General features: G+C 36.3%; 1 protein-coding gene across 1 annotated transcript in view; it reads left to right on the top strand.

Moving 5' to 3' along the window:
• Positions 1–10,448: 10,448 nt before the first annotated feature.
• LOC127447919 (PTB domain-containing engulfment adapter protein 1) overlaps positions 10,449–20,175 on the top strand; it is an 89,243-nt gene continuing 79,516 nt past the window's right edge. Inside the window, exon 1 of the mRNA XM_051710127.1 lies at positions 10,449–10,732. The gene's annotated coding sequence lies outside the window, so the exon portion shown is untranslated. The remainder of the gene's footprint in view (positions 10,733–20,175) is intronic.

Genomic DNA, 20,175 nt, shown 5'->3' on the forward strand with positions numbered 1-20,175 from the left:
ATGCACTCACGCCAATAACAGACAGAATATGGAGTATGCATGTCCGGATCCCGACACCAACCAAAACCGAACCAGACAGGGAAGTCAGGATCCAGACACCATGCTCCGAACATGAAACATGAGGACAACCGAAGCTGTGCGCTCACACAAAGATAGAAAACTAAACACAAGACAGACATAGAACAATGATGTCACGGTCCTGCCACACAAAAACCCAGACTGACAGAGTGACAGGACCGTGACAATGTGGGGTCTATTAGTGCAAATAGCCTCTGCCTTTATAAAATGGATAATTCCGACTTTGAAATCTGATCGGATGAGCCACATTTGAAGGTGTTGTAACATGACTATAAACGCACAACTGTGACTATACATTGATTCTACATTAATTTGCAACTAATACATTGCTTGCGATTGCCAAAAAATGTAGGGCCTATTAGTTGCTACGTTGTTTGGCAACCGCAAACAGCCTAAAGTTAGGCAAATTCACGATATGATGGTGGTAGAATTGTTTATTCCAATAATTATTAATGTATTTATATACATTTACATTTAGTCATTAAACAGATGCTTTTATCCAAAGCGACACACAAATGAGGAACATAAGGGTAGCCAAGTGGAGAAATTTCATGTAATTTAACTCATCATAAAATGGACGTGTCCCCTTTAAGAACTGGAATTTTGCGACACCTGCTTTCCAGCACTCTCTCATGTTAGAAACGTGAGAACATTGTGCAAGAGAGCTTCAGCTTCGGTTTTGTTCATATGTTAATAATTAATTGGGTAGATATACAATTTTACACAAAATGTTAAATTGCACAAGAGTCATATGTTAAAGTTGAGTGTTTGTTGTGGGTTATTTTTGAAGGATGCATATGGATTTCATGTGTGGAGTTTGACCACTTTTTGGTGCACATGCAAGGACTGTATTTGTAAATTTTGAATTCATCATATCTTATTTAATAACTTATAGTCCAGAGTGTTTTTCTATTAAGTGAACATGTGTAATGACAATTTTATTGTTTTAAACTGTTATACATGTCCTTAAAGCCTGGTTAAAAACACATAAAATGCTTTGAGTGATTTAATCATGTGTTAAATGCATAACATACTATGAATGTTTAAGTATGTGTTAAATGCATAGAATGCTGTGAGTGATTTAAGCAAGTACTCAAATGTATAAAATGCTAGGAATGATATAAGCATGTATTAAGGTGATGTATGCTGAAGCATACATGTGGGCCAATGCCCTGTTTGTATTTTAATTTGACATTAGCCTCAACCGTATTTCATTTTCTGTATTTCATTTTCCGTATTTCGTTGAACCATATTTCATTTTTGTATTTAATTTCCGCTCTCTCTCTCTCGTTTTTTTTTTTTTTTTTTTTTTTTTTAAACATATACGCCCCATCGACCGCTGTTTTTTTCTTTCTTTTCAGCAGCTGTCAGAATAAAACCCCAAAAATATATTTTTGGACATAGAACTGGAGGAGTGAATTGAAGTATAAGGGTGCGGTTCCTTTGGCTGTCCATTCAAAGTCTTGAATTTGATGTGGACAGCTACAGGTGTACAGCCTTTTTGTGGATTATTATTTTGATGTACATCAGTCTTTCAGACAAAAAAAAAAAAAAACTCCACCTGCAAAAAGTTAAAATTCAAGCAACAGTTCAACAAATCACAGAGCTTAGCAAACTCCTTAAATCTTAACTCTCTTATGTTAATCATTAGCAACATGACTTCATCCTTTCTTTCCTCCTAATTAACCACACGTTTGTTACTGTGTGCCCATGCCTCAGTCTTGCTCTGGTTTGCTGTGGGTAGAAGCAATAGTGAGGTTTGAAATTCAGAGCCAGTCTGACCAAACTGTGATCGCCTTATCAGTCGACCATTTTTAATGGGATTTTCTGCTCTACCCACCAGTGCTGTTTTGCTGTACTGTCTTTGTGTCTCAACAGCTGCTAACATACAAAGTTTGTACCTTGAGAAAGAGAAAAGATTGAAGCAAACAACACAGTTCAGGCAGGTTCTTGGTCCCCACCATATCTTGCTGCATAAACAGGCAAGGCCTATAAGTTCAGGTGGTGACATAAGGTGGCATGCAATATATTTAGAAATTTCTCATTCTCATATGCACTGATTGCAGCAAAGCATCTTATAAAGGATTATTTGATAAATAATAAATTATTGTTCAGTTACAGGTTTTATTCTGACTGTGTTATTAAATGTATGCTTACAAGGTAAAGCAAAAGTTTAATGAATGCTCAGACTGCTTGTTACTGAGATAATGTAGTGCATTGTTAACTCATCTCATGATAGGCAACCCATTTGGGCTCACTAATAATTTTTCCAATTTGAAATAAAAATACAGTTCTGAAACTGAACAGGCATCAAAGATAACTATCAAGTCTAGCTGGATAGCTGCATGTAAAGTACAGTAAATTAATAGAAAAGTTAAAAGTAATCAAAATAATTTAAGTTAACAAAAATATAACTTGTTTGATGATGTCACGTAATAAGTGTACATGCCTATCATTAAGAATAAAGAGTACATTTACTTACCTTTCTGGACATCAAAACACCAGACTTCTTTCTTGACAGACATGTGCTCCACTAGGATCTCAAGTTACCATGGCTACCAAGTAAACTTAATGTTGAGAAAAAAAAAAAAGAAAAATGTCAGTGCATTATGTGGATTATGTTGGTAATGACAGATACATTAAGGGACAGGTATAAATTAAAGGAAATAAAGAACAAAATCCAGATGTACACTTACAATTTGCTAATAATATGCTAGCTTAAACAAAGTTTAATTAAAATACAATAAAACTTTTCTTTTTTTTTTTTACATTTAAATATGGCATTATATTTGAAACTCAGGGTTGGGGACAGCACCAAAACAGGCATTTTCTACCATAAAACACAAATCTTACAAAAACAGCTAGATCTGTCTGTGTCTAAACTGACTATGGACATTTAAAATAGTTGTGTGAAATGTGTTTTTCCTAGAAAATACATCCCAGGGACAGAAATATGCCTGTAATCTGAGAATGTATTCTGTATATGTGTAACATACTCAGACTCGAGGATGATGTTTGAACCCAAGCAGGTATTTATTGACACACAAATAAACACAGCAGGTAAGTGATGATGTGACAGTACTGGGTTGCAATGGTGATAGTTTACGTGATGAAGACTAATGCTGATAGAGATAGTGACTTTCCTTGGTGGAGGGTTTGCAACAATGAAGCTTGTGTTGAGGAGATGGACACTGGAGAGGAAACATTTGGAGTAGACGAGCCACTTGCGAGGTGGGGAATCATGACGGCATTTACCGCTGGAAATACAGGTAAGGGAGTCTGTACACAAAGTTGAATGGAAGGGGAGTAAGGTTTATATAGAGTGGTTGATTGATGCAATGATTGGAGGCAGGTGCAGGTGATCAGTACTCAGGAGAGTGAGAGGGTTGAGTGAAATTGGTAGGTGGGTCAGAAGGATCCGTGACAATATGCAGTTTAAGATACAGTATGTATTTTTATTTCAAATAGGAAAAATTATTAGACAGCCTGTGATGAACAGAAATATGATGCAGTGTGTGCATTTTTGCTTTGATTATTTGCATGCAACAAATGCAATTTATTTATTTACTTTCATTTCCAAACCATATTTTCAGATTGGGTGGGCCTGTTGTTAATCTTTGTGGACCTTGGACTTTATATGGCTTTAATTGCTTATGAAATCTTATGCCTACTCATCTTTGGAATAATGCTATTGTGTAAAAAAAAAATAAAAAAATCCTCCTTTGAAGATCATCTGCACTTCCTCATTTCAGGCACAAATTTCATTATTATGGTATCATTTTAAAATTATGCTGCAAATTGCTCCAAAAACAGACAAGCACAGACAAACAAAGAGACAAAGTCCCATACAAAACGCACAAAACCTATTACGGTTTGGGGCCCCCAAGTGGTTGAAGGGCCCTGGGCACATACAGTACTTGTTGCAGCAAACAGGTCTTTTAAATAATTACCAACATAACATTTACTTCATTATTGCTTATTTAATCACTCATGTTTGATTAAAGGCTCTCTAATGCACAAGGAATATTCATGCATTTGATCCCAATGTGCAGAGATTACTTTGAGTACTGATATGCTCACTAAAATCTTTAATACCTGTCTCTCTTCATTTGCTATTCACAATATTTCATTTTAGATCTGGCCCATTTTGTAAATACTGACAGGATTGGGAACAATGAGTTCAAGGATTGTTAAATTAGTTGCTATGAATAGATTAATTATTCTCCATTTCCAAATAGCACAAAATTGTATGTTTAATGACTGGTCGAAAAGAATCCTCCTGCATCAAAAGATATGGGCTTAATTGGAAAAAAGTTTGTTTGAAAGGTTGGTTGAAAAGAGGTTGTTTGATGTGCTTGTTTAGCTTTCATTGCAGTGAATACCTGTCCCTGTTTACATCTGTTCGTCAGATCTTAGTGAGTTCATGAAAAGATAGGAGACTGAAAATGATTATGAATCTTGCTTTAGAGGTATATTCAGGACTTCTGGCCAGCAAGCAGTTTTCAAAGTATTAATTCCAGCCAAGTATGTCCAAGCACACAGTATAAGCCTTTTATATACTGTGATAAGGCTTCGAGTTCCTAAGCGCTGCGTAAATATAGATTATAGTATTCAATGTTCTATGAATGGATTAATGTCCACATTAATCCTTAGTTGTCCTGAAAATCTATACAGTATTTTGTTCCATTGTTTTAAGTATTCCATCCAAGCATACACTCCAAATCTCCTCAAAACACCAGTTTTAGCCATGCAGGGTCATGGTCAGTAGGGGTGTAACTATATGTATCTTTACACAGCCAAGTGTATGGGTGGAGCCCACGCATGAAAATTCTGGAGCCCCATGAATTCAAGAGTCATAATGCACATTCTTTGCATTAAATCCTTACATTCACATGCGCTTAGTGGTATAATTTTAGCCCATTTTATTATTTATTTTTTCCTCTGTAAAGCTTTTGTTCTTGGGATTATCTAATGGACTATAAAAAGCAAGCATCTCTGAAGGAAAGTATTTCATGGCTTGCAGCTAGATAACTAGGCTATGTATAAGTGTCTTCATTAGAGAGAGTGAATTATCTTTAAAAAGGCTTATTGTACAAAATGATTGATAGCTTTCAGATTCTTAGATGTGATCTCTGTATACCTGCTCTCTTGTATGAGGTGTAAGTCCTGACATAAAGTACAGATGATGCTTCCTCAATCATTCAAGTTCATTCCTTATATGATATACCTCCTATATTAGAGGGATATAGTAGACATGGAAGTATGTACACAATGAACTGTGAGATATGTGTGATATGCAATTTAAGATGATGTTTCAATGTTATTATTATTTTCTTTTCATTTTATAGCATTTCATATAGATTCATTCATTTTTAAGTTTCTGAGGACAATCCTGTAAATTTAACCTGAAAGGACAGTGGTTACATTCACATTTTGTCATTTTGGTGCTCAGAGATTCATATTTCCAAGGTTTACCTCTGAATATTGTAATCAGTGTGATTAAAGCAGTGTTTCTCTTGTACACTTTTACAATGATATTAATTAATCTACAGCTCCAGCATTTTATGTTCACTCTTAGCCAGCCAAAACAAATGTCTTAAACCTTCCTTACACTTTGTCCCTGCACCGCTTGGCTGCAACTGAGCTAAAAAAATCAGCATGATCTCTTTGTGAAAGCTCCTTTTGTAATGCTGTGGCACTATTCTCCCTGGATTCTGTGTCTCCCACCTGAGCATGCCACACATCAGCTTTTCAATGACAGATGATGGGAGGCCTTTTTATAGTACTGTTGGCCATTTTGTAATGATGATGGATCTGTCCATGTGCAGGCCTATCACTTTGAAAGTGTCACATAACTGTTGAACTGCTTATTAACTTGCAACCCAAAGACCAAATGAACAGATACATTTTATGACTACATATGTGGGTCAAATATACAATTAGTTGCATATCTTTAAAAAAAAAACTACTTGTTTTGTGAAAGAAAATACATTTGAACTATAATTGAGAGTTTGTTTGTTAATGTGCATGTGACCGTGCTTACCTTTAGTTTGGGGGCAAATTTGTCCTCAGGTTGTAGCTAAATCTGAATTTGGGGGACATCCTCAATACAAGTCATATATATATATTTATACACAAAACCGTGGCATGATTGTTGATACCAGTTGTATTTTGAGTATTTCTGTAACTGCTGATCTCCTGGGATTTTCATGCACAACAGTCTCTAGAGTGTAAAGGGAATGGTGCGAAAAACTAAAAACATCCAACGAGCGGCAGTTCTGTGGGTGAAAACGGCTTGATAATGACAGAGGTCAGAGGAGAATGGCCAGACTGGTCCAAGCTGACAGGAAGGTGACAGTAACCCAAATAAACATGTGTTACAACAGTGCTATGTAGAAAAGCATTTATGAACATACAACACGTTGAAGGTGGATTGGCTACAGCACAAAAGACACCTCCAGGTACCACTACTGTCAGCTTAGAACAGGAAACTGAGGCTGCAGTATGCACAGGCTCACCAAAACTGGACAGTAGACGATTGGAAAAACATCGCCTGGTCTGACAAATCTGGATTTCTGCTGATGTACACAAATGGTAGGCCCACTAGAGTCTCATTTTTCTGTTCTTGGCAGAAAGAAGTGGAACCTAACATGGCCTGCTGTTGTAGCCCATCCGCCTCAAGGTTCGACATGTGCATTCTAAGATGTTATTCTGCTCACTACAATTGTACAGTGGGGTTATCTGAATTACCTTAGCCTTTCTGTCAGCTTGAACCAGTCTGGATATTCTCCGTCATCAACAAGGCATTTTTGTCCACAGAACTGCCGCTCATTGGTTGTTTTTTGTTTTTCACACCATTCTCTATACACTCTAGAGACTTGTGCGTGAAAATCCCAGGATATCAGCAGTTACAGAAATACTCAAACCAGCCCGTCTGGCACCAACAATCATGCCATGGTCTAATGGTGTTTTCACACTTGAATCCTCTTTAAAAGAACCAAACTCAAACCGCTTTAAGTGGACCAAAATGTGGACTGAGTGAAAAAGGACCCAGTTCTCTTTGCGTTCACACTGTATGAGACATTGTAAGTGGGCTCAGATCTCTTTTTGGTCCACTTTACCAGTTACGGGGTCTCAGTCCTTTTGCATTCACACTCACTCCGTGTCATTTGTGGGACCGAGCCCTCTTTAAAAATATAGTATTGTCAGGATTTAGGACTTCTTGTTCTTTGTTTTAGCCACTTGATGGCCTCAGTGGTCTCTCTTATGTTGTATTTTCCCTGTGTGTCATTATCATTATTGCTGTCACTTGTCTTGTTCCCCTGTGTGTATTTAAGTGGGTTTATTCCCTAGCTTCAGTGCTTGGTATTTTGTTCATTCGAAGACAAGCTTCCTTTGTTACTGTTCCTGTATTTTTGCCCTGTGGATTTTTCAATGCAAGTTCTCTCTGTGGATTATATTTTTTCTCTGTTGGATTATTTCTGTGGATATATATGATTACTCGTTGCCCTACTTCTCTTTTGGATTATATTTTTGTTTTTTACCTACTTGGATTTTATTAATAAAATTGCAAGTAGGGTTTATTGCCTTTCCTATGGTTACTGGTAGTGTATCTGGCTTCTGCGCTGCTGACATGGGCTAAAGCACCGGCCTGACAAGTATTTATTGTAATTATTAAGGTTATATTTAATGTTAAGAGTACAAATAGCTCTACATATTAACTTATAAGATAGAATAAACATGTTTAATGCTCTAAAAATGAATAAGCAGTATAAGAATGTGTCTGTTCAATAAAACTTATTGATGTTTGGTATCAATATTATGTAATTCTGTGTTATTACATTGTTATATACATTGAAAGAGAAAAGTAATGCAACATGCATTGTACTTTTAAATTAAAAAAAAAGGCTGGACACTGGATTTTCAATTGTAGTAAATTAGTCTTATTGATGACAAACAATAAGATTAATCACACTTTTATATTTAATCTACTGACAGCCTCGGGTTACTTCCATTCATTGAATACAATAAATATTCCATTCATCTGTCTTTCAAGGTGTCCGGTTAAACCCTCAAATATTAATTTGCACAGAACACTAAAAAAAAAAAAACCTTTTTGAGTTCGTTTCGTGTGAGGTTTACAATAGTTTTAATATGCTTCTCCCTCTATCATTTATCCATAGATGCAAAACAAGCGGCTCTTCTTCTCTCCCGTGCTCGTGTTATCAATTCCTGAGTATGGGAACTTTTAGGGCCAAATGCCTGATGTGAATGGGAAAATCAGGCGAGCCCAGCGCACTTTTTGTTCACAATGCACATTATTAGCGAACCGAACCACAGGCTACAAGCGAACTGTCCTCATACCACCTCCCGAGATGGTCTCAGCTCGGTTCGCTTTAAAGGGGTCAGATCGTTTGGAGCGTTCACACATGGGTGCTTTCACACTGGCAGCTTAGTTCGAAACAGAGCACGGTTCGCATGAAAAATTGGTAATGTGAAAGCTGTCATGCGGACCGGGGAGCGCACCGCGGTACCGAACCCGTAGGAGGTGGTCTGAGATCGGTTGCAATGGAACTGTAGCGTGATTCGCATGAATAACAGAAAGCAACTCAATCTCGTGTGCGCACTCCTTCAGGAAGTAACGTAACCTGCGCATGCGTTTTTCATACCTGAAAGTCCCAAAAAAGTAATGACACCACAATGACATACAAGTACAATCAACACTATAAATATGATCTATCTTATAAATACATTTACGTTTATGCATTTGGTAGACACTTTTATCCAAAGCAACTTACAGTGCACTTATAACAGGGACAATCCCCCTGGAGCAACCTGGAGTTAAGTGCCTTGCTCAAAGACACAACAGTGGTAGCTGTGGGGATTGAACCAACAACCTTCTACTTACTAGTTCAGTGCTTTAGTCCACTACACTGCCACCATAATTATAAATATAGGGTATAATAGGAGATGACAGTGGTAATAACTTCACCTTGGACACGAGCGTAAGCATGCAGTGTAAACAAAGTTGCAAATGAATTCCTTGCAATCAGATGTCTCCTCAAAAAACGCTGTTTGCCAGAGGCAGCAAGCTGCCTTCCCCTGGACATCTGATGAGTTACGCCATGAAGTGCACATATACTTAGTTGTTGTTCACTCTGCTGTGCATAATGGCACCAAAATAACAAACAACAACAAAAAAAAAAGTATGATGTTGTGTTCTCCATGCGTGTTTGTGATGACGTAAGATGAACGCAAATGGACCGGGGTTCGATAGAATCAAGTGAGTGTGAAACCAGACCAACGCGCTCGGAATCGGACCGCAGCAAATGTGCCCAGTGTGAAAGCCCCATGGGCCAAATATCCCGAGAACCGTACACAGACCTCTTAAATGGACCAAGTGCAAAAACACCCTAAATCACTGAGATCACATTTGTTTTCTTCCCCATTCTGATGGTTGATGTGAACATTAACTGAAGCTCCTGACTCATAATTGCATGATTTTATACATTATACTACTACCAGTTCTAAAAGTAAAATGGCAATTTTCTTTTAGGGGAACGATCCAGGTTAAAGTTAGACGATACTTGTATTTAGAAAAAAAAAAAGAAAAAAAAAAAAGTTGACATGAAAATATATAACTAATGGAGTAATTTGAGGACCACGTCTTTTTATCAGACTTTTTATCAGACTATATATATATATATATATATATATATATATATATATATATATATATATATATATATATATATATATATATATATATATATATATATATATATATATATATATATATATATATATATATATATATATATATATATATATATATATATATATATATATATATATATAAATTACTCCGTTAGTTATATATATATATATATATATATATATATATATATATATATATATATATATATATATATATATACACACACACACACACACATATATATATATATATATATATATATATATATATATATATATATATATATATATATATATATATATTTATGTATATAAAATAAATAAATGGACGCCCAGTTGCACATTTGCATTTAACATCTGTAGTTGGTTACTGCAAAGAGCAATATTACATTTATTTTTTATTTTTTTACATAACTTTATAAAATTTTTATAATTTATTTTTAAATAGCCTATTATTGGTCAAAAATAAATAATAAAAGTCGTGTCTATTCTGAATTAAAAATGTAAATTACCACATATATTTATACAGTATCTAAGAAATGCAGCAGTAAGACATAGGGAGTTTGTTTGATTGAGTTGGGACTTTGCAGTTAATTTATAGCGGACAGGAGAGAAACGATCACTTGCATTCTTGGGGCACGCATCACCCAGTCTGGCCCTTTAAACCTCCAGCTGGTTGGCGCGACTCCTGCGGTGGCATTTAACGGAGTGGGCTGACGTCACTAAACTTTTCCAGTGGCGTGTGTGTGTGTGTTTGTGTGTGGATTATGAGAGAGTGAGTGTGTGGAAGACAGTCCACTGCTCAGGACGGGCAAAGGATTCCTGTTGTTTCGATAAGTGCGCTCGGAAAGTAAACGCTTTGAGTCAAGACTGAGAACATCGTGGATTGTTTTTGTACATCTCTTCCCTGTGGAAAAGAAACTTCAAGCCCTGAAAAGTGAGTGCATCCTTGTATAAAAGTTTCTGCAATTTATTTTTCATTTCTGTTTGTTAGATTCCCTAAAACAGTTTTAAGGAATGGCGAAAACGGCGTTTGTTTATTGAAATGAACTGTCACTGTATGTTTCGTAACGATGGAATGTGCACGAGCAGGTTCATCATTTTGCCATCATGGATGCAAGAATGCCAGGCGGGAAGTCTCTCTGCTCTTCTACTTTGAGGTTGAAGAAATATTAACAAGTGGATTAGGTGTTGTTTGAGATGTCTAGCGTTTCATAGGTTTAAAAATGCCGGGGAAAAATGGATTAACTGGTGCGTCAGACAACTGTACAGTTCTGGTGTTTACATCCAGACTGATAGGCTACTATGTCGCGGTTGTCAAGTAAGCTAGTATTGATGCAATGGACCATTGGTTTAAAATGCACCATTGGTTTAAAACTGGGTTTCCATCCAACCACCAACCCACCCACCCACCGATACACAGTTTTGTTTTCTATAGCTTGCAGAAAGGTTTGATGCCCTGTGGTTAGTTCAGCTTCTCATTGTTGAAATCCCTCTGTTTGGCCATGTGGCACCCCTGGGAAGGACTGGCACAGTCTGTCCGTGGATACCTCTCTAGGACATTTCCAGTCTGTAATCTGCATTACAATGCCTTTTCCTTTTGTAAGAGCCTGCAGATTTACAGGACAGTCTTGAGAAAAGCAAACTGATCACTGAATCTTAGAAAGTCCTCGACCGTTGCAAACATATCTGATATTCTGCAAATATTGGGCTTCAGTGAATTCCTCCTGCCATGCATTCTCTGTCTGCTCAGTCATTTGTGCATCAAGAGGTGTTGATGTGTGACTTTTTGATATATGTATTTGGTCAGTGTGTTTAATGAGTGGAAGAAAAATTGCTGCAAGGCAGTGTGCTTTTAATAGCTTGAATGTGCTTTTAATAGCTTGAAATTCACTATCATATATTTTTTAAGGACACGAAAATCAGTTTGAACACAGTACATATTTTGAACTTTATTTCAAATTTCCAAATTTAATGTAAGATAATGATAGCAGAACATGCAGTTACACCCCACCTCCAACCCCACACACAATTATAAACATGCAGTTATATCCTTGCCTTTGAATAATAAACAGAAATAAAGCATGGAATATATATATATATATATATATATATATATATATTCATCTCATTTTTAGCCCATTTTAGCAATATAATGGTTCTGATCTATTTGATTTGCCCTCACGTGAAGACGTACTTTTCATGGCTCTCTTTCTCGTGTGTGTGTGTGTGTGTGTGTGTGTACATATGCCACAGTGCAGTGTTTTGTTTGTGTGATGGAACGTATTATCCAGAGATATAGTTGTCCTAAATTTATGTGTAATGATACATTTCCTTTCAGCCTGAAACATTTAAAATATTTTGCTATTGATTGGATTTGATGTATTGCTGACGAATGCATGTTTATATAATATGTATACACACACACACACACACGCACGCACACACACACACACACACATTTTATTTAAATTTTGAATGTTTGAATGAGACTCCAAAGCACCTTTAAATTACAAATGCCTGATTTTGATCATTATTCAAGAGATATTCCTTTTGATATAAATTTCATGAAAGAGTTGATAAGTACTATATGTTTTATGCTTGAAAGCACTGTTTTTAAAATCTGCTCAATAATGGGACAAAGTTTATAAAAGTGTGCATGCAGTTCATTTTCAATGATTTGCTGATTTGCAAGTTTCATAGCTTCAAAGAAGTGAAGGTTATCAATGTTGACACACACACACACACACACACACACACTCTAACTTAGCTAAAGTAAGTCTAAAGGCATCTTTACACAAGTTAATCCTGCTCTGTGCCTGCTTAAAATTCTGTGTAAAGACGCAATGCAGCATAAAAGCAGTCTAAATTAAGCCTGCTCTACCCCACCTCAGAGCAACCTTAAACTTTTTAACCACCACCACTGCATAAACACACACATAAGCCTTGCAGTCAGAGTGGCATATTAAAAATCATGAGAAAAAGGATCAAATTAAAGATCTGTTAATTGGCCTAACACATCTTTTAATATAAAACAACAACATTTGTAATTGCATCACAAATTGATTATTTCTTGGGTGCTCTTCTCTCCTGTCCTTCCCTCTCTTTCATGATGTAATGCTTAGCAGATGCTTTTAGCAGTAATATCGTACTTGAGTATTCAACTTGTCAAACCCACTACTATTCATGACATAACTCTACACTTGATTTTATCAATTAATAAAGAAAAAAAATTCTCTGTGTGCATATAGTCTTAGCATATGCAAGACAGTAGTTCAGTTGAAAGAGATAACTAGAAGCGGACAGTTCACACTATGTCTGTTTAGAATGCAATGGATACTTGCGTTATGTTATGAATTGCGGTCTGACACATTTTGAAACGCACAAAAAATGAACTTGTGTAGATGGAAGCGCATGCGTTCACATACTCGTGTAAAATTTTAGCCTAATTAAAATAAAAACAAAAACAGTAGAAATCAAAAGGTTCTAAATGCTTAGATGACCAAAATAGCTCTCCAACTATCCAATGTAAAAAAAAAAAAAAAAAAAAGAAAAGCAACTGCCTGCACATACGTAATTACATAAAATATTAATTAATTGAAATTATGCTGTAAACTAACTTCACAATTGTGGATGATGACTGTGTACATCAGCCACCACCAAAGACCATTTCTGACCCAGGAAAAACCCTGAAACTCTAAATAATTGCGAATGAGAGCATGCATTGAGAAAAATGAGGCAAACATCCAGTGACCTCATTACTGGTACAGACAGTGAATTGTTTGAATATAATGGCACTGTCATGAGTGGCATACATTTTTACTCCATCATACTTTTTTACAACTACAATGACTTGATCAAATCCAGAATGGAGAAAAACAAAATGTTAGAAGTGCAAATTTGCATGAATTGCAGAAACTATCATCCTAGTTATTATTAAAGGAATAGTTAACCCAAAAATGAAAATTCTCATTTCATCTCATTCATCATTTACTCACCCTCATGCCATCCCAGATGTGTATGACTTTCTTCTGCTGAACACAATCGAAGATTTTTAGAAGAATATCTCAGCTCTGTAGGTCCATACAATGCAAGTGAATGAGTGCCAACATTTTTAAGCTCCAAGATTAACATAAGGGCAACATAAAAGTAATCCAGACGACTCTGGTGGTTAAATCCATATCTTCTGAAGCGATATGATAGGTGTGGCTGAGAAACAGATTAATATTTAATTCATTTTTTTTTTTACAATAAATTCTCCCTGCTCTGTCAATCTCCACTTTAATTTCACTTTCGCATTCTTCTTCTTCTTTTTTGGTGATTCACATCCTACATACCTGTCATCCCCTACTGGGCAGGGAGGAGAATTTATGATAAAAAATGACTTAAATATTGATCTGTTTCTCACCCACAACTATCATATTATGTCTGAACACATGGATTTAACCACTGGAGTCAAATGGATTAGTTTTATGCTGCCTTAATGTAGATTTTGGAGCTTCAAGAAATTGGCACCCATTTACTTGCATTGTATGGACCTACAGAGCTGAAATATTCTTCTAAAAATCTTCATTTGTGTTCTGCAGAAGAAAGAAAGTCATGCACATATCTGGGATGCCAGGAGGTTGAGTAAATCATGATTGAGATCCCTCGAAATTTTCATTTCATATTGGGTTAACTATCGCTTTAAATGTGTGGTTTTAGCTTTTCTCTTGTATTTTCAGAAAATTGGATTAACTCACCCTTTAATTTTTTCCATTTCGATTTTCCACTGAACATTGGAAATTGCAGACTCTGTGACACATTTGTTTTCATTGCATTTTTTTCTATAAATCCATCATGTCTTAATAAGGTTGTTACGTTTAACGACCTCAGAGGAAATGCACCCCTGAGGAAAAACTGGATGTATTTTTGGTGATCATTATGGCCACAGAAGTGTTCTAATTTTGTTGTGGCTCTTATCAAATGACTATGGAGGTTTGAATTTCCTGACCTCCAGCACTTGGTTGTACCTCTGAACTTTTGGAGGCCATAAGACATTGCTCAAGGGAGGAAAATCTTATTACATCGGAGGCTATAGGTGCCCCACTGTTTGGAAGTTCAGGATTTATACTACTTTGAGATTGCTAACCACTAGGGACTGTTTATTCTGCACCTTTTGTCCCTTAAAATACTGTGTCTAAAAAAACTTTTAATTTGACTGATAATCATTTTATTTGTTTTTTATAAAGATGGAAACATACATACACTTCCTCTCTGTGTGTTGGAGTTAAACGAGAGCACCTGGTAGTTTGTAAATTAGTTTGTAAACCTTTCTTCCATGTACTTTCCACCTAAATTGACAAGTGATGTTTTGCTGACATTTCCCAAAGAGCAACTTCGCCAACAGTCTGCGTTTGACCTTATTGCTGTGAATAAAAATACAATGGTTCCCTTTTTTCCACTAATAGCAGTATTTATTATTTGCCATATAAAAATAACTGGAGTTTTTAAATGAAAGGGTTAGGTCATCCAAAAATGAAATTTCTGTCATTTACTCACCCTCATGTTGTTCCAATGTAATTGTTTTTTGCACCCTGAGTCATCATTTACTTTCATGAATCTTTTTTTTTCTCTCCATACTATGAAAATTAATGGTGACTAAGGCTGTCAGTCCCAAACATTCTACCAAAAATCTTCTTTTGTGTTTCACGGAATAAGATTATACATGTTTGGAACAAAATGAAGGTGAGTAAATGATGATAGAATTTTTCATTTTGGAGTGAACTGATCCTTAAATTTTATGAAACATCTAGATTAACAGATTATATTTTTTTTACCATCCAGTGCCTGTCTGCGGTCACATTAATGAAGCTCCCATTAGAGTTTAGTTTTCTAAAGAAGTTCTTTAAAAAGAATAAGTAGCCTACTATATATTATTTTAAATTTGCAGTATCGTTCCCATTGCAATTCCAAGATCTCTACATTTTTTTTAAACAAAACCCTTGGTTTTTAAGTATAATTAACTTGATTTAAAGTTGTTTTTGTGGTTGCCCTAATCAGTATGTGCCAGGTTGTTACCCAGCTAGATCCATAAAATCATTGTCATTAAACCCAATGGGATTTATTTTTCACCATTGACAACACCAGTGGAACAGGATTTGCACCAATTTTATGCAGCTGTTGATGCCCGGTCTTGAGATGTCAACACGAAGTAATTTACCTTCACTGTTTTAATGCATTATAGAGATGATGGGTGCACCTTTAGATGCCATTATTGTGATGCATGGCAGCTTAGTCCATCCAATTTTATGTTATATATTGATTTAGATTGTTTCGAGTCATAGGCTAATTTCTATCCTATTTAATCATTTTACAGCATGTTTAATGTGTCCATACAGATAGTCGTCTTAAGGCAGGTGCTTTTCAGTGCATGAAACTGGTTCCTAAAATGGAACAATTCACATTATTAGCAACCATGTACAGGTATCTCTAGAAGAACATGAAATTTCCAGTCATTTTATCACCTCTCTTAACCCGACTCTGCATAATTCACATGGCACTGTGATTTTACCTGAGTGCCTTTTCAGTGCCACATAATTTTTAATAACCAGTGAATCCATTATCATGTCTGATGTCATGCTAACAATAAAAGGCCAGATTCCATAAAAGCACCGCTGATTGGTTCACAGTGCTGAGATGTACACTTGTTGCCAGAGAGGTTCTAATTTACATTTTTGAAAGTGCCTTTTTAAATTGAGCCTTTTGCATAAGCAAGCACGCCATTTTAGTGTTTGATTAAGGTCAAGTTGAAGTAAAAAAAATTTTTTTTGTGTGAAACACAATCTGTAAAGGGTTTATGAATTGTGTGAGCTTAAAAGGGATAGTTTACCCAAAAATGAAAATTGTCATTATTTACTCACCATCAAATTGTTTCAAACCAGTATGACTTTCTGTCTTCTGTGGAACAAAAGGAGATGTTAGAAAGAATGTTAGGAACTATCCTCATTCTTGCAGTCCCTAATTCCATAATAATGACAGCCTCAGTCACATTCACTTTCATTGTATGGAAAAAAAGATGCAATTGAAGCAAATGTTGATTGAGGGTGTCACTTGGTCTGTTGTCTCTTTTTTTACTCCACAGAGGAAAGCAAGTCATACAGGTTTGGATAAACATGAGGGTAAGTAAATGATGACTGAATTTTCATTTTTGGGTGAACTGTCCCTTTAAAGGTATAGTTCACCCAAAAATAAAAATTCTCTAATCATTTACTCACCCTCATGCCATCTCAGATGTGTATGACTTTCTTCTGCAGAACACAAATTAGGATTTTTAGAAGAATATTTAATCCCTGTTGGTCCTCACAATGCAAGTGAATGGGTGCCAACATTTTGAAACTCCAAAATCCAAATAAAGGGAGCATAAAAGTAATCCATATGACTCCAGTGGCTAAATCTATGTGTTCAGACACAATATGATAGGTGTGGGTGAGAAACAGATCAATATTTAAGTCATTTTTTGTCATAAATTCTCCTCCCTACCCATTAGGGGGTGATATGCAAGAAGGATGAGAAAGTGAAAGTAAAGTGGAAATTGACTGAGGAGATCTGTTGATCTGTTTCTCACCCACACCTATCATATCGCTTCAGAATATGTGGATTTAACCACCAGAGTTGTCTGGAGTACTTTTATTCTGTCCTTATGTGGATTTTGGAGCTTCCGAATTTTGGCACCCATTTACTTACATTGTATGGACCTACAGAGCTGAGAAATACTTCTAAAAATATTTGATTGCCTTCAGCAGAACTCACACACACCTGGAATGGCATGAGGGTGAGTAAATGACGAGAGAATTTCCATGTTTGAGTGATCTATTACTTTAAATGAAACACCGATATACAGAAGATCTTCCCCAATGCTTTTAAGTGTAGGATATACCATGTCCTGGAATGTTATAAATAGTGCATAAATATAATTGGTTGAACTACAAGAGGCCTGTACATTTGACACCTATTATCAGACAGCAATCAGCCTGTTACTGGCTGTTCTCTCAATGCCAAAGTGTTTAGTGCTGCATGGTCTTTTACTACCTTTTGACACAGGTTATATGCTGTCAGAAAATCAGATCACTTATTGCCTATGGAATTCTCGTTTCTTTATTGCAGTGTCAAGATAAAGAAACCCATCACCACCCACTGTTGCTTTCATCTCTCTTCCGACCCTGTGTTCTTTTTAGATGGCCTGGCTTGGTCTCTCTTCTTTTGTTTTGTGAGCCAGGACATCATTCAATATACCTTGGTTTCTCTTTGTGAAACAGGTTGGAAACATGGTTTGAAAAGCAGTACATGCTTAAGCTTGGATAATAGACATGGATCATGGAATTTAGGCTAATGATTTTTTCCTCTCTCCCAGTATCAAGGTCAAAGAAATATTTCCTTACAAGGTCGGCATTTTCTGACGGTGTTTGAAAGATACTAAATGAGAGCAGAGGACGAAAAGGACCCATGACTGCAAAATTTATTTTTTATTTATTCATTTATTTATTTTGTTTGTTTTGTCTTTGTTATATTTTGTTTTTGTTATCTCTTTTTTCTTTCTGTCATACTCTAATTAAATTTTGTAAGAGACTTGATAACTTCAGTGTTGTTGACTGTGTAACTGGTCCTGCTCGACCTGCTCCTAGCAGGATTCGAACCAGCATCAGCCGGCATGGGAGGCGGGCGCGTTAACGAGGAGGCAAAAGGCTACAGCCTCTAGCATCAGTTGCTAGTGCACCTCTTGTGGCCAGGGGCCGGATTCATGAAAATGTTCTTAAGAAAAAAAATTAAGAAAGATCTTAGGATAAATTATAAGAAGTTAGTAAGAACGTTCCTAAGTGCAGTTCTTGAAAAATTCTTAAGAAATTCTCAAAGATTTTCTTAAAAACATCTTAAAGGGGTCATGAATTGGAAAATCAAACTTGCCATGATATCTTGACATATGAGTTCATAGCACTATAAAAACATACTGTAAATTTCAGAACCGAAAATTCTTCGTTAGTCCAAAAAAAGGCTTTATTGAAACCAAGGTGCCAAAATGGCTTGTCCTCTACTTCCTCCTCACTAATACGTCATATTGAGGCATTACATCAGCACAGGCCAGCCCCTTCATAAACAGATCAATGCCTACTTTATCATCGACACTGCTTAGGCCCGCCCACCGGTCTTGCGGTTAGATTAGAGCGGTGAGATTATTTTTGGAGCAACAGGAGGTGTCACGATGGCCACGAAGATGTGAAAACGTTGCAGTGCCAGGTTGTGGGAAACTAGATCGCTTGCATTTGCTTCGTAAGGATCCCAACTTTAAGAAAGAGTGGCTGACGTTTATTTTTAATGAAGTCCCGGATCATGTCGGTAAGAACGTGTTTGTTTGCTCGCTTCATTTTACCGAAGTTTCTTTCACAAACAAGACACAGTTCGAAGCAGGCTTTGCAGAGAGACTTAAATTAAAAGTTGATGCAGTGCCAACTACATTGGACCCGACAGTGATGTCGCAACAAACACCGATCCATGTTAATTGTTTTGCTTCGTATGTTACAGACTGTTAGATGTGTACTGAGTATTTGATTTTGATCCTAGTGATTTTAGATGCTCGTGTATTAGTTTTAATGCACAGGGATCTCTAAGCAGCATATATTTTCTTGTTCTTCTGGCATGATGGCACAATTGCCACAGATGCACCTAAAGAGTATTGATATCAGTATATTTAGACAATCTCTTTCCTTTTTAATGAAAACATGACTCATTGAAATGAACAACATATGCGTTTGTCACTAAACTGAATATATGATAAAAGATGATTATATGACGAACGACATTGCGACAAATACCGGTGAATGTATCATGTATACGTTTACATGTTGCACAGTAAGTGTATCCTTTCACAGTTATAAATGTGATAGCACCATGTATTTACACTTTATTTGGTACTGTCATGCGTTACTCAGCATTTGTAAAACACGGAAATGTTTCACCGTTGAAAAATGCCCTAACTATGTAACATGATACACACCGTTGTGTCGCGTCTTGGTTTAAACAAGAATAAAAGTAATACCTGTTACACAAATAAACAAGTAAATTGCAGTGATTACTTACCACACTGTCACAGACTGCAGTATCTGTGGTGTTTGTGTAGGGGGTTAATTCGGGATCAGACTCTGGCTCAAACATATATGGATGAATTCCTCCGGTTGTCATTTTTTTAACCATCCGAAGTTTTCAAAACAACCCCACAGGCGCGTAATGGCGGGGGCGTTTACACTTATCCACATGCAAAGATGTTACCCAATCACAGCAGTGGGTGTTTACACTGAAGTCTTCAAGAACACACGCCCCAAAAATCAGAGGCACAAAATCTAGATA

Source organism: Myxocyprinus asiaticus, chromosome 11 (genome assembly GCF_019703515.2).
Source record: "Myxocyprinus asiaticus isolate MX2 ecotype Aquarium Trade chromosome 11, UBuf_Myxa_2, whole genome shotgun sequence".
Classification (NCBI taxonomy): domain Eukaryota; kingdom Metazoa; phylum Chordata; class Actinopteri; order Cypriniformes; family Catostomidae; genus Myxocyprinus; species Myxocyprinus asiaticus.